The sequence below is a fragment of the Bos grunniens genome, chromosome 6 (genome assembly GCF_055505025.1).
Source record: "Bos grunniens cultivar Pamir isolate PY7600 chromosome 6, Bosgru_T2T1.0, whole genome shotgun sequence".
Classification (NCBI taxonomy): domain Eukaryota; kingdom Metazoa; phylum Chordata; class Mammalia; order Artiodactyla; family Bovidae; genus Bos; species Bos grunniens.
The window spans coordinates 75474657-75485512 of NC_141170.1; the positions used below are offsets into that span (position 1 = coordinate 75474657).

At 37.4% G+C, this 10856-nt stretch overlaps 1 long non-coding RNA gene across 15 annotated transcripts in view; it reads right to left on the reverse strand.

Moving 5' to 3' along the window:
- The window catches only part of LOC147370894 (uncharacterized), a 124842-nt gene extending 118144 nt beyond the window's left edge, over positions 1-6698 (reverse strand). For 11 of the 15 annotated variants that reach the window (XR_015165542.1, XR_015165545.1, XR_015165531.1 and 8 more), the window contains exons 1-2: positions 6603-6698; positions 5615-5745 (exon numbers count right to left, since the gene is read on the reverse strand). This is a non-coding gene — a long non-coding RNA (uncharacterized LOC147370894). Of the gene's footprint in view, positions 1-2048; positions 4088-5614; positions 5746-6602 lie in introns of those variants that run through there. The other 4 variants (XR_015165543.1, XR_015165541.1, XR_015165532.1 and 1 more) reach the window with 4 other exon arrangements.
- Positions 6699-10856: the final 4158 nt, after the last annotated feature.

Below are 10856 nucleotides of genomic sequence, written 5' to 3' on the forward strand. Positions count from 1 at the left end.
CAATTTGAAATAAAAGGCAAAAAAAAGTGAATTAACTACAAAATTAAACATCTTTTTTGAAAACATATTTGAAGTCAATATCAAAAATACGCTTACATTTTCAAAATTTCCTTTATTAATTAATTATTTGTATTATACATTATAAAAATATATAGCCATTCTTAAAAATTAAATACCCCTTCAGCAAAGGTCTATAATGAGAAAAGACTAATGCTTCGGCTGGCCTCAAGGTACCAGAGAATGCTGAAACGGCAGAAAGATGGACTTCCATTTGTTTTAGAGAATAGAGCAAGTCACACTGCTTAAAATTGTTTGCCTGTAGTTTGCATCTTCGCTGAAGAATTGAAATTAAAAAATTAGTGGGACTGTGAGTCTTAGCTATAAGCACCATGTTTGGAGCAGAAGCAAACAGTCTAACAGCCAAAACCTTGATCAAGCTCCTCGCTGTCTCCGTAACTGGGCAGCACCATGGGACAGAGTTTCAAAGACTTGGACACGACACCATTTGTTTGACTGGAGCTACAGGAATATGAGTAAATGAACCTATGGACCTGGTGTAAAGGGAAGGCTAAGTAGAGACAGAGGGGTAGTTATAAGGGTGTCATATTTGATAAGGTTGGAAATTCAAAAGTTTTTAAAGGATTTTGTTTGAAACTAGAAAAAAAAAATCAGGAATTAAAATCCCTTCTAAAAATGAAAATAAAAAGCACTCTCAAAATACCTTAAATATAAGTAATGTAAGAGCCTCAAGGAAATAAAACAAAAATACGTCTAAAGAAAAAATAACATATTAGAGCACAAGTGAACTGTGAATAGGTATACATAAAATTATAGAAATGGAAATATGTTCATTGAAAATTTAAAATCTCAATATTCTACATCAATTCTAGTATGATACTGTTCAAGAGAAATTTAAAGAAATAAAATGTGATTGAAATGAATTATTGAAGAATTTGTCCAAAGTCTAAATCAGAAGTACAAAGAAATAAAAATGTGAATAAGTAATTTAAGATACAGTAGACATAATAATGAAATTGACTTGTAATAGAAATGTTACTACCCCAATCTCTAAGTTCAAATATGATCATAGGCTCTTTTTACCTAAAAAATTAAGTAAAAAAAAAATCATCTTTTTAAATAAAATATTTCAGAGACTAGGGAAGAAGGAAAACATTTTATGAACTGGTGTAACTCATAATATCAAAATCAGGCAAGAACAGCTAATGGAAATATGTACAGAGACCAGTCATACTTATAGCTTCAATAATCTGCTTACACGGGTAATAAATCACATCCAAAAGTGTACACAACCCATTGAACACAGTTACATAGAAGTAAACATCCTTTACCTCATGAAGAGTATTCCTAAAAAAACATAACAATGTCATACTTACTGGCTATTTAAGTCAGGAATATGACAAAAACTCTTTGATCATTATTATTCAATATTGTACTAAGTTCCTAGGCAATGCAATTAAGAAAAAATAGTATAATTGTTGGAATGAAATGACATATATAATACACAAGATATGATTGCAAATATATAAAATCTAAAATTTCAAAATATCAATTGTTTTTAATCATTTTAATTTTTTCCTTGTTTTTTTTTTTTTAGGTACTTAATTATATGATCAGCAAATTGTAATAGTTTCAGTTTTTATAGATTTTCATTATAAAAATGATTTCATTTTGTAATTTCTATACTTCTAATTTATTTTTGGTCTTTAATAGAGTTGGCTAAAATCTCGAGAATAATGCTATGTAATAGCAGCATAAGATGATACTTGTGTCTTCTGACATCAATGTAAGTGCTTCTAGCACTTACAGCGATGCTGTTCTTCAGGTTGAAGGTGATAAGTTTGTATTATGTTAAAGAAACTTCATTACCAAATCCAACAGACTTTCTTTAGTCTTCCAACATTTCCCACAATGTTGTATATGTTTTGCCACCGACTCTTTTGTGTTTATTGGGAATTCAAGGCCCAGTGAATCATAGCCCACTTCCTCACCTTGATTTTAAAAATGAAAAACCAGAAAGAAATGCCAGGTTGATATCAAGATAGTACTTTAATTATTGATAACGACTAAGTGTGAGAGCTGAACAGTTCTGTTCACTGAGCTCCAGATATCAAAGACTCGGTCATGAAACCACAGTCCATCATGAATAAGGACAGGCCACCCAAGTACACAGATAAGATGCACACCTGGAATACCAAAGAGGAGCTTGTGCAGGAACACTTACTAGAAGAGAAACAGAAGAGCTAAGCCTAAACATTTCTGTTTTAACTTCCTAAATATACAAATCTAGGGAGGGATTTCTCCTCCCAGGAAATATGAGCAATGCTAAAAGTAGTCCACAGATATAGGTAAAACCTTCTGTATTCCTTTCCGCTTGCTAATATAATATGCCAAAGCACCACAGACTTAGTAGCTTGAACAACATACATTTATCTTACATATCTGGAGGTAACAGGTCTAAAATGAATGCCATGGGACTAAAATCAAGGTGTCAGCAGGGCTATATTCCTTCTGGAAGCTCTCTTTTTTCTTCTTGTTACTCTTCTAAGTAGCTAATTGCATCCCTTAACTCGTAGCCCCCAGCCAACAACTTCCTCACCCAGGCCTCTGCTTCTCCATCACATCTATTTTCTGACTCTGACACTGACTTTTCTACACCCCTTTTTGAGCCAAGGGCTCTTGTGGTTATGTCGGGCTCACCTGAATAATTCAGAGTGGTCTTTCCCTCTCAGATCCTAAACGGAATCACATCTGAAAAGTCCTTTTTTGCCTTGTGATGTAACATACTTAGGTTCTGAAGATTAGTTTATAGATACCTTTGGGAGAAAGGGGACATTAATCTGCTCACCACATCTCCTTGGTAAGAAGGACAGGATAGGCTCTTCTCTAAAATTCCCCATCTTTTTGTTTTCTTTACCCACTGAGTTTAACTCTTTAGCTTTCTGTCAATTAAAGATGTGACTGACTTGCGGCTGCATAGGAGCAATTTGGCCTCTATCAGCATTACTCAGCTCTTACACCCATAAAGTTGCTACTTCAATGGCAACTGGAACTCTTTCGTGTTTTGTCCTTGGGCCAACTGTGTGCAGTTGAGACTGTCCACATAAATGTATGAAACTGGTCAGAATTATATGTTATATAATCAAATTTTGAGACTTCCCAGGTAGCTTAGTGGTAAAGAATCTACTTGCCAATGCAGGAGATGCAAGAGACTCAGGTTCAATCCCTGGGTTGGAAAGATCCCCTGGCGTAGGAAATGGCAACCCACTCCAGTATTCTTGCCTGAAAATTCCATGGACAGAGGAGCCAGATGGGCTATAGTCCATAGGGTTGCAAAGAGTCAGACATGGTTGAGCTACTGAGCACACACACACCTATACACATAATTAACTTTAAGATCAATCTTTTTCTTTTTTTAAAATTCAGTCTTTAACCAGAGCTGAAAATTCACTTCTTGTTCTGTTTCTCTATTTTGGCCAGTCACATCATTCAATGCAGTATATCATAAATTCATCAATGAATTAAATAACTCCAGTAAGATATTCCAAGAGTAAAATGTGTAATAGAATTATAGCTTGAACAGAATTATCTCAATTTGAATTTAAGCCCCACTTCATTACAATAAAAATTTTGGAAAGAAATAAAGCTACAAATAAAGCAGCACTTTGTAAGTTAAAAGTTAAAGAAAAAATCTAATTATTTTTCTTTGTGCATTTAAAGTTCAAAGAATTTTGTTTTCCACAGTTTCATATTCTGCATGGTTTTCAGTCAGAGATATTTTCAACCTGGTGGCATGGAGGTTTCAGAAGCAGCTGTAACCTGGACTGTCTTTCAAAAAGATCTGTGTAGTTTCTTCAGAGTCTCAGAAGATGTGTTAACTTATTTCCAAGGCTCTGATGTTTCTAACCTTTAAAGATTACAGAGAATTAATGGGACACATGAGTTTTCACAGCACTGGCCCCACAACCATCACATTGGGGAATGAGGCAGTCCTCTTCCTCAAGGGTATTATCCCAGGCAAAATCACATTCCAAGAACCTAGATCTGTATTGTCAGAGACTAGCAGAGACTTGGTAGCATTGGGGTAAGAGAGAGAGAGAAAGAAAATTGGATGTCAGCATGTTGGCATCTCTGAATGCTGGTTAGTTCTTTTTCTAGAATGCACAGTCCTTAAACTCTGGAGAAAATTCTGAGCAAAAAATTGCTGTTAACGCTGCCAGTTTATCTATGATGGGGTAGACATCTATGTGTACATAGTGCGTTTTCTCCCATTGAGGGTCATTTTCCTGTCTTGTTTTTCTTTCAAAATTCAGCAACTTGCAAATGTTGATGGCCTCAGTCTCCAGGAGTTATCTAAGATGTCTTTTGTCTTCATCTAAGCTATGCAAAATCTCTATTTTTATTTCACATTTTAATTGTCCTGCACGGATCTTTCTAGTGATGTTCTGATCACACTCTCTATAAGCAGGCATTTTCCATCCCGTTTTCATCAGTTCTTATTAGGGAATTATTTAGGGGTAAAACACCTGCCTTTTAGGAGAGGTTTCCCCTTATCAAGTAATTAACGAGTTCAGAACCAGTATAAGAGGCTTTGGAGGGATGAGATCCTGGAGACTATAGACAAGCACAGATCCCTCTTTGATCCTTTCTCTTTGCTGACTACAGCAAGCATTGTCCAAGGGTTTCTCCTTTATCATTTTCACTTTTTGCTACCAATGTAACTCGACTGCATTAACCACTAACTTTACAGACATATCTTTTTTTCTGACTTATCCATTTTGCTCAGACCACCCATTTGTGCTCCAATCATGTAATTTCAATTAGAATGAGCATACACTCTTTGGTTTCTTACCATCACCTTAAATCAGCATGTTGGGAATGAAATTAATCATTGTTCTGTCTCCTACCAACAAGCTAGTGCCCAAAATAGTGCCCAGATTTTTTCCTCGGCTGCAAATGTTGACGCTATACTTTTGTCACCCAATATTGAAATTTCAGCTTTGTTTCTGATGTTCTTGACCTAAGTAAAGCCTACTAATCCTTTTAGGCCTGCTTCAGCTTATATAGAAGGGCTTCCCTTGCGGCTCAGCTGGTAAAGAATCCACCTGCAATGCGGAGAATCTGGGTTCAATCCCTTGGTTTGGAAGATACCCTGGAGAAGGGAAAGGCTACCCACTCCAGTATTCTGGTCTAGAGAATTCCATGGACTGTATGATCCATGGGGTCACAAAGAGTCAGACACGACTGAGTGACTTTCACTTCACTCAGCTTTACATATTAGTATCTTCCATGAAGCCTTTCTCACAATTAGTGTGTATATGTACATATACATACACATTAAGTTGTTAAACATATAAAGTTACATTATTCATGTCTACTTATCTATCTATATCTACCTTTAAAGGAGATTGTGAGAAAGCAGAGGAGAGAGGGTAATGTTGAGTGAACTCTCTCAGCTTGTTTTTCCCTTCCATCTCATAATTTATCCATGTTCTCATCAACTATTCTATCTTTTTCTCCTTTATAGGTAAGTTGTCCTTCATTCTTTGCCAAAGCTAACAGTCACACCTATGTTCATATATCTGTATCCTCTTACCTTCTTTAGGTCTTTTGTCCATTGGGGACCTCTTCTATTTGACAAATTGCATTTTTAAAATTAAATCTGAGATGATGTTTTAGTCTCACACTTGTTTCTCCAGGGTAATGATATCATCATTGACCAAATTCCTGAAACCACAAGCCAAGAAGTTATCCTTGATGACTGTCAGTTTTTCCACTCATCCAAATAATTGTGAGACTCTACCATCTCAATAATTCCCCAGTATATTTCTCTTTACTGTCACGACACTAGTTCATCTCTTCTTACTCATATGGATTATTTCAAGTTACCCAGCTGGTAGTTTTGACCTCAGACACTCCTCTGGACTTCAATTAATTCTTCACACTACTGACAGATTTGTTATTCCAAAATAAAACTATGATCATGTTGCATCACTTCCTGGCTTAAAATATTTCAGTGGCTTCCTAGCCCACTGGTTAAAGTCCAAATTCCTTTGGGTGACATGCAAAGACCTTGAAGATCTAATGCTATCCTCATCTCCTGCCACTTCCTTTCATATACCAACCAAATAAACTATTTTTCAATGTATCGTATTTCCCCTCCTCCACTTTTATGCATATTTCTCTCTCTGCAAAGAAATGCCACTTCTATCTGAATCGCCTTTTCTCCCTTCTCAGCCAAGTACTTCTAAATCAAAAAACAGTTTTACTCTTTTTGGCATCCTAATAAACATTAGGCATTTCCTTCTCTAGGTTCCTATTTTTTAAAGAGCTTATACTTCTTACATTGAAACAATTATTGCATTATTTTGATAATTGCTCCTCATTCCTTTGGCTTTAGTTTTTGGGCTTCTCACATTTAGAATAAAATTCAAATGGTTTTTAATGGTCTATAAGGCTGTGATCTTGCCTTGGGCTACCTTCCTGACCTCATTTTCTTCCATCTTCTCCCCAGCTGACTCTGCTCCAGCAACATTGACCTTCTTCCTATTTTCATGCACATTCCCACATTCATTATTTCATACTTGCTGTTTCTTATGCCTCTTGTTCTCTTCTCCAGATATTTGTATGACTGGTGCCTTTCTTGCATGTAGGTTTCTGCTCAAGCTTCACTTCCTTCTGAAAGTTGTTTTTCCTGAGTGTAAAGTTTAGGATGACATGGGCTTCATATTGCCTGGGCATCTTGAATTACATTCACGTAATAGTACATTCCCAGCCTGGCTTCTAAATTATAACCCTTTGACTGCTCGTAAGGGTACATGTGCAACTTGTTGATCATGTTGTAAGCATTCTGGCACTGGCTAAGCATGGCTGATATTGGAGTTTTCTTTTGAAAATAACACTGAAGCCAAGTTTTCATTTGAAGGTCATGATTAACGATGGATTAACTTAAACTCAAAAAAACCTTTTGGAATAGTTGACTACTGTTAATAAGGATGGCATGTAATGTAGTGGAATGTTTATCTGGGTTTACTGTGTAAACAAACAAGTCTCAAGGCAATGCAGAACTTATGCATATTATTTTAGAATAAATTTCACACTGTGAGCAGTAGCTTTACACACTAAATAATTTATAACACTATACAGATAACTAAGTTGAGTTCTTCAGTGGATGGGGTTTGGTACTATAGTGTTTTTATAAATTTTTACCCCCAAATGATATTTATCATCCAGAGTAGTTTATAATTTAAATGATCCAATATCAATCTTAGCCCTCAGAACACCAGAGGATCCTTACTCTCAGGATAAATGCTGATTGGTACTGACCAGCATGCTAAGTGTATACCAAGGGATTATTCTAACATCTGTTTGGGACAAACAGATGTTGTCATTACAAACCTTCAGCAGTGTGCTCCTTCATAGTCAAAGAATAACTCCCAGGCATTGACTCATAAAAGCAATCAGTAAATGGACAGAAACAAAGTAGAAGGCTCCACAATGTTTTGAATAGGAGGTCTCAAGACCAGAGAAGAAAAGAAGGAAATAGTATAGGGAGGTAGAAGGTGTGGCAGTGGCAGGGGGAAAAAAAGCATTGTGGAGTCCCACGCTACATAGAAAGCCTTTTGTATAGTTTGTCTTATGTGGGATTTTATAACCATATAAAATCCAATATGCTTCTTTCATTGCAAGCAGGAGGATGCTGTATAAAAAAAAGCTGGAGAAACAGCATGCAAGTCATAAAAGACATGCAGTTTGGATTTACATGTGCATCCATCATGGGGTCGTGTGCACCAAGACGCAGAGCAAGATGTTTAATGACAAGAGAAGTTAGTACTTCCTTCTCTAGAACAAAAGATTTTCAGTTGTAGCCAAGCAGCTGATATACATAGGCATCACCAAGGAGAGGGACTGTTTAGGACATTAAAGGATAATTGATACTGTGCTTCAACAAATGGACAAAGCACACTGACTACAACTCACTACGTCTGCACGTAGTGAAGTTCTTTTTCTGTACACGGCATTTAGACTTTCCCCCCATCTTGGCTCCTTGGCCATGCCTTGAGAGCAACAGGTGGCCAAAGTTCTTATGCCAAGTTCATTCTTGACCACAGAGCTGTTTCCAATGAGTTCTGTGTTTTGGGGACCTGGGAAGAAGAAAAACGCATAGCTATCAACTGGTCACTGGCATAATATTCAGCATCAGCTCATGAATTGCAGGGTCTTCTCTTGGAAACTGGCTTTGACCCCACACCACTTCTCTCCAACTCATAACAGATTGTGATGTTTGTGCTCTACTTTCATTGATCAAGGCTGCCAGCCAGGTTCATCTTACTTAGATTTTATCCATGTGACAAACAGAGGGGCAGATGGAGTTGGCATCATGTGATTTCTCTGGGTTCGTGACCCTGCTTCTATATGGTGCCTTCTGGCAGCTCAATTTTTTATGCTCTTGCATTTATATCCAGGTCCTAATCTGGCAGCTGAATTAAAGAAAAACTTCCTTGAAGCTGCATTAACAAAATACTTAGGTATTTGTTAAACCAACCTCACAGTCCAGTGCTCTGACCAGAGACCAGTAGAGGACAAATCAAGCTATTTACTCACACAGACCTGCCTTTTCAGAAAGACTGGTATCAACACATTTCCAAAAGATAAACAGAAATTACCCAGATGAAGATTGTAGTTTGGTGATTTTTAGGGAAATCTAAAAGCCACAGAAAATCCAAACAGGTTTGTATGTTTTTAGAATGTGCACTTACACCAGCATAAACGAGGGCTTCTCTCCCATTAGGGAACTGGAGTCTGTTACATTATCCCCATTGAGTCTCCTAATGTCCCTGGCTCAGCACCATAGGCAACAGATGCAAAGGGTCACCAATGAAGGGCAAAATATTTTGTGAAAATAAAGAGCCATGCTATCTGCATTGCCAGTTTTTCCCACTCTGCACTTTGAGTGCTATCGTCTAGTTTTCATACAGTGATTTTCTTTTTATTTGCTGAGTTTATTTTGTTGAATATGGTGGAAAGATCAAAAAAAGAAAGGAAAAGCAAAGACTGTTTTTTTCTCCACGTATGAACCAAGCACTATCGGGAGCCTACTTCAAATGAGCTTTGTCATCCTCAAGCACCGTGTTTGTTTTACCTCTTCCCGAACCTAAATGATTTGCTTAGCTAATCAGTCTTCAATAATATGTAACAAGCAGGAAAAAAAAAAAGATCACTAAAAAATAGAAATGGTTGCAGCTGTTTTCTGCATTAGAGGGGAACAGCAGAATTCAGCTCTGGTGTAGACACTCTTTTGTTTAGAAAAACTCACTGGTGGGATTTTTAGATTATGCAAAATTAGGCCCCCAAGACTAGTACAGGGTGGGAGTGGAGACAGAAAGCAAAATTACTCTGCATTATCAAGTGTCAAGAATTTTGCTTTTGTGCACCACTGCTTTTGGAAGTTGAGGGGTAGTGCTATATTCTAGAACTAGGAGAAGATGGAAATAGAGACACACATTTTTTGTGTGTATAAATATATATGTACGTGTTTATATACACACACACACTCACACATAGTTACACACAGACATCAGGAAATCATAGCCATCTGGATTCTGAGCAGAAAGAAGATCTGGAAGAAATTTCTTGGGGCAGAATTGGCTGAAACACTTAAATAGGTACGTGTAATATCAATTTTAGGATGTTTCCCATTTTACTGTAATACCCCCACCCAACCAAATACCTCTGTATTGTTTCTCTAATCTTCAGTTAGAATATGCTATATTCTATCCCATCTTGAATTATTGGCTCCTCTGGGAATGAAGAGCTTGGAGCTGTATCTACCAGGTAGATAGCTAGAGTTCAGGAGATAAAGAAATTAATATGAATTTCAAAAGCAAAAATTTTCAAGGAGATTCAGAATCAAGAAGGTGGGGAATGCATGGCACATGAGCAGGGATGGAGAACATCAATGCCCTCACCTTGGGAATCCTCAGGAGGTAGGGAAGGGGGCAGGCTTCTCACAGCTGAGACAGATCACAGTATTGTATTCGGGTGTGAAAGAAAAGTGTAGCCACAACAGGTTGCTATCCCATCATAAATAGAACCCACACGTTGTTGGGGCCCCCACACCTGAACCCCTACATCAGTGTCAGACTGCTGTCTCTCTCCCACTGTCTGCAAATGTTATCTATAAGCATTCTGTTACCTGACTTATTGTTGAGCCATTTTCTACCATCTGAAAAGCCTGGCCTCCCATCCTCTGCTTATTCCCACTCTACCCATTCTTCAAGGCCAAATTAAAATTTGGCCTTTTCCGTAAAGTTGATCTTTATTTTTAGAGCCTAGCTTTAGATCTCCCACTGAAGTCCTATAGCACTCATATCAGGAAAGTCATAATAAGGGAATGTGATACTAATCTTCTATTTTCTGTTTCTTCTATCTCAGCTTTGTTTTTACCAAACAGTAATGGAAATTCTTATTGTAAAGGAAAAGTGCAATTTATTTTTCCTATGTTTCTCAGTTCCACCTAGTTTATTCCTCTGCATGCGTGCTAAGTCGCTTCAGCTGTGTTCAACTCTTTGAGATCCCCTGGACTGTAGCCCACCAGGCTTCTCTGTCCATGGGATTATCCAGGCAAGAATACTGGAGTGTGTGTTGCCATGCCTTCCTCCATGGGGATCTTCCCCGCCCAGGGATCAAATCCACATATCCTACATCTCCTGCGTTGCAAGCAGATTCTTTACCCACTGAGCCACCTGTGAAACCTGCATTGCTTCATTAAGAGAAGCCAAAATAAAACAAAACTGAAAAAGTTCCTTTAGTCAAACAGTGATTCAACTTGGAAGAAC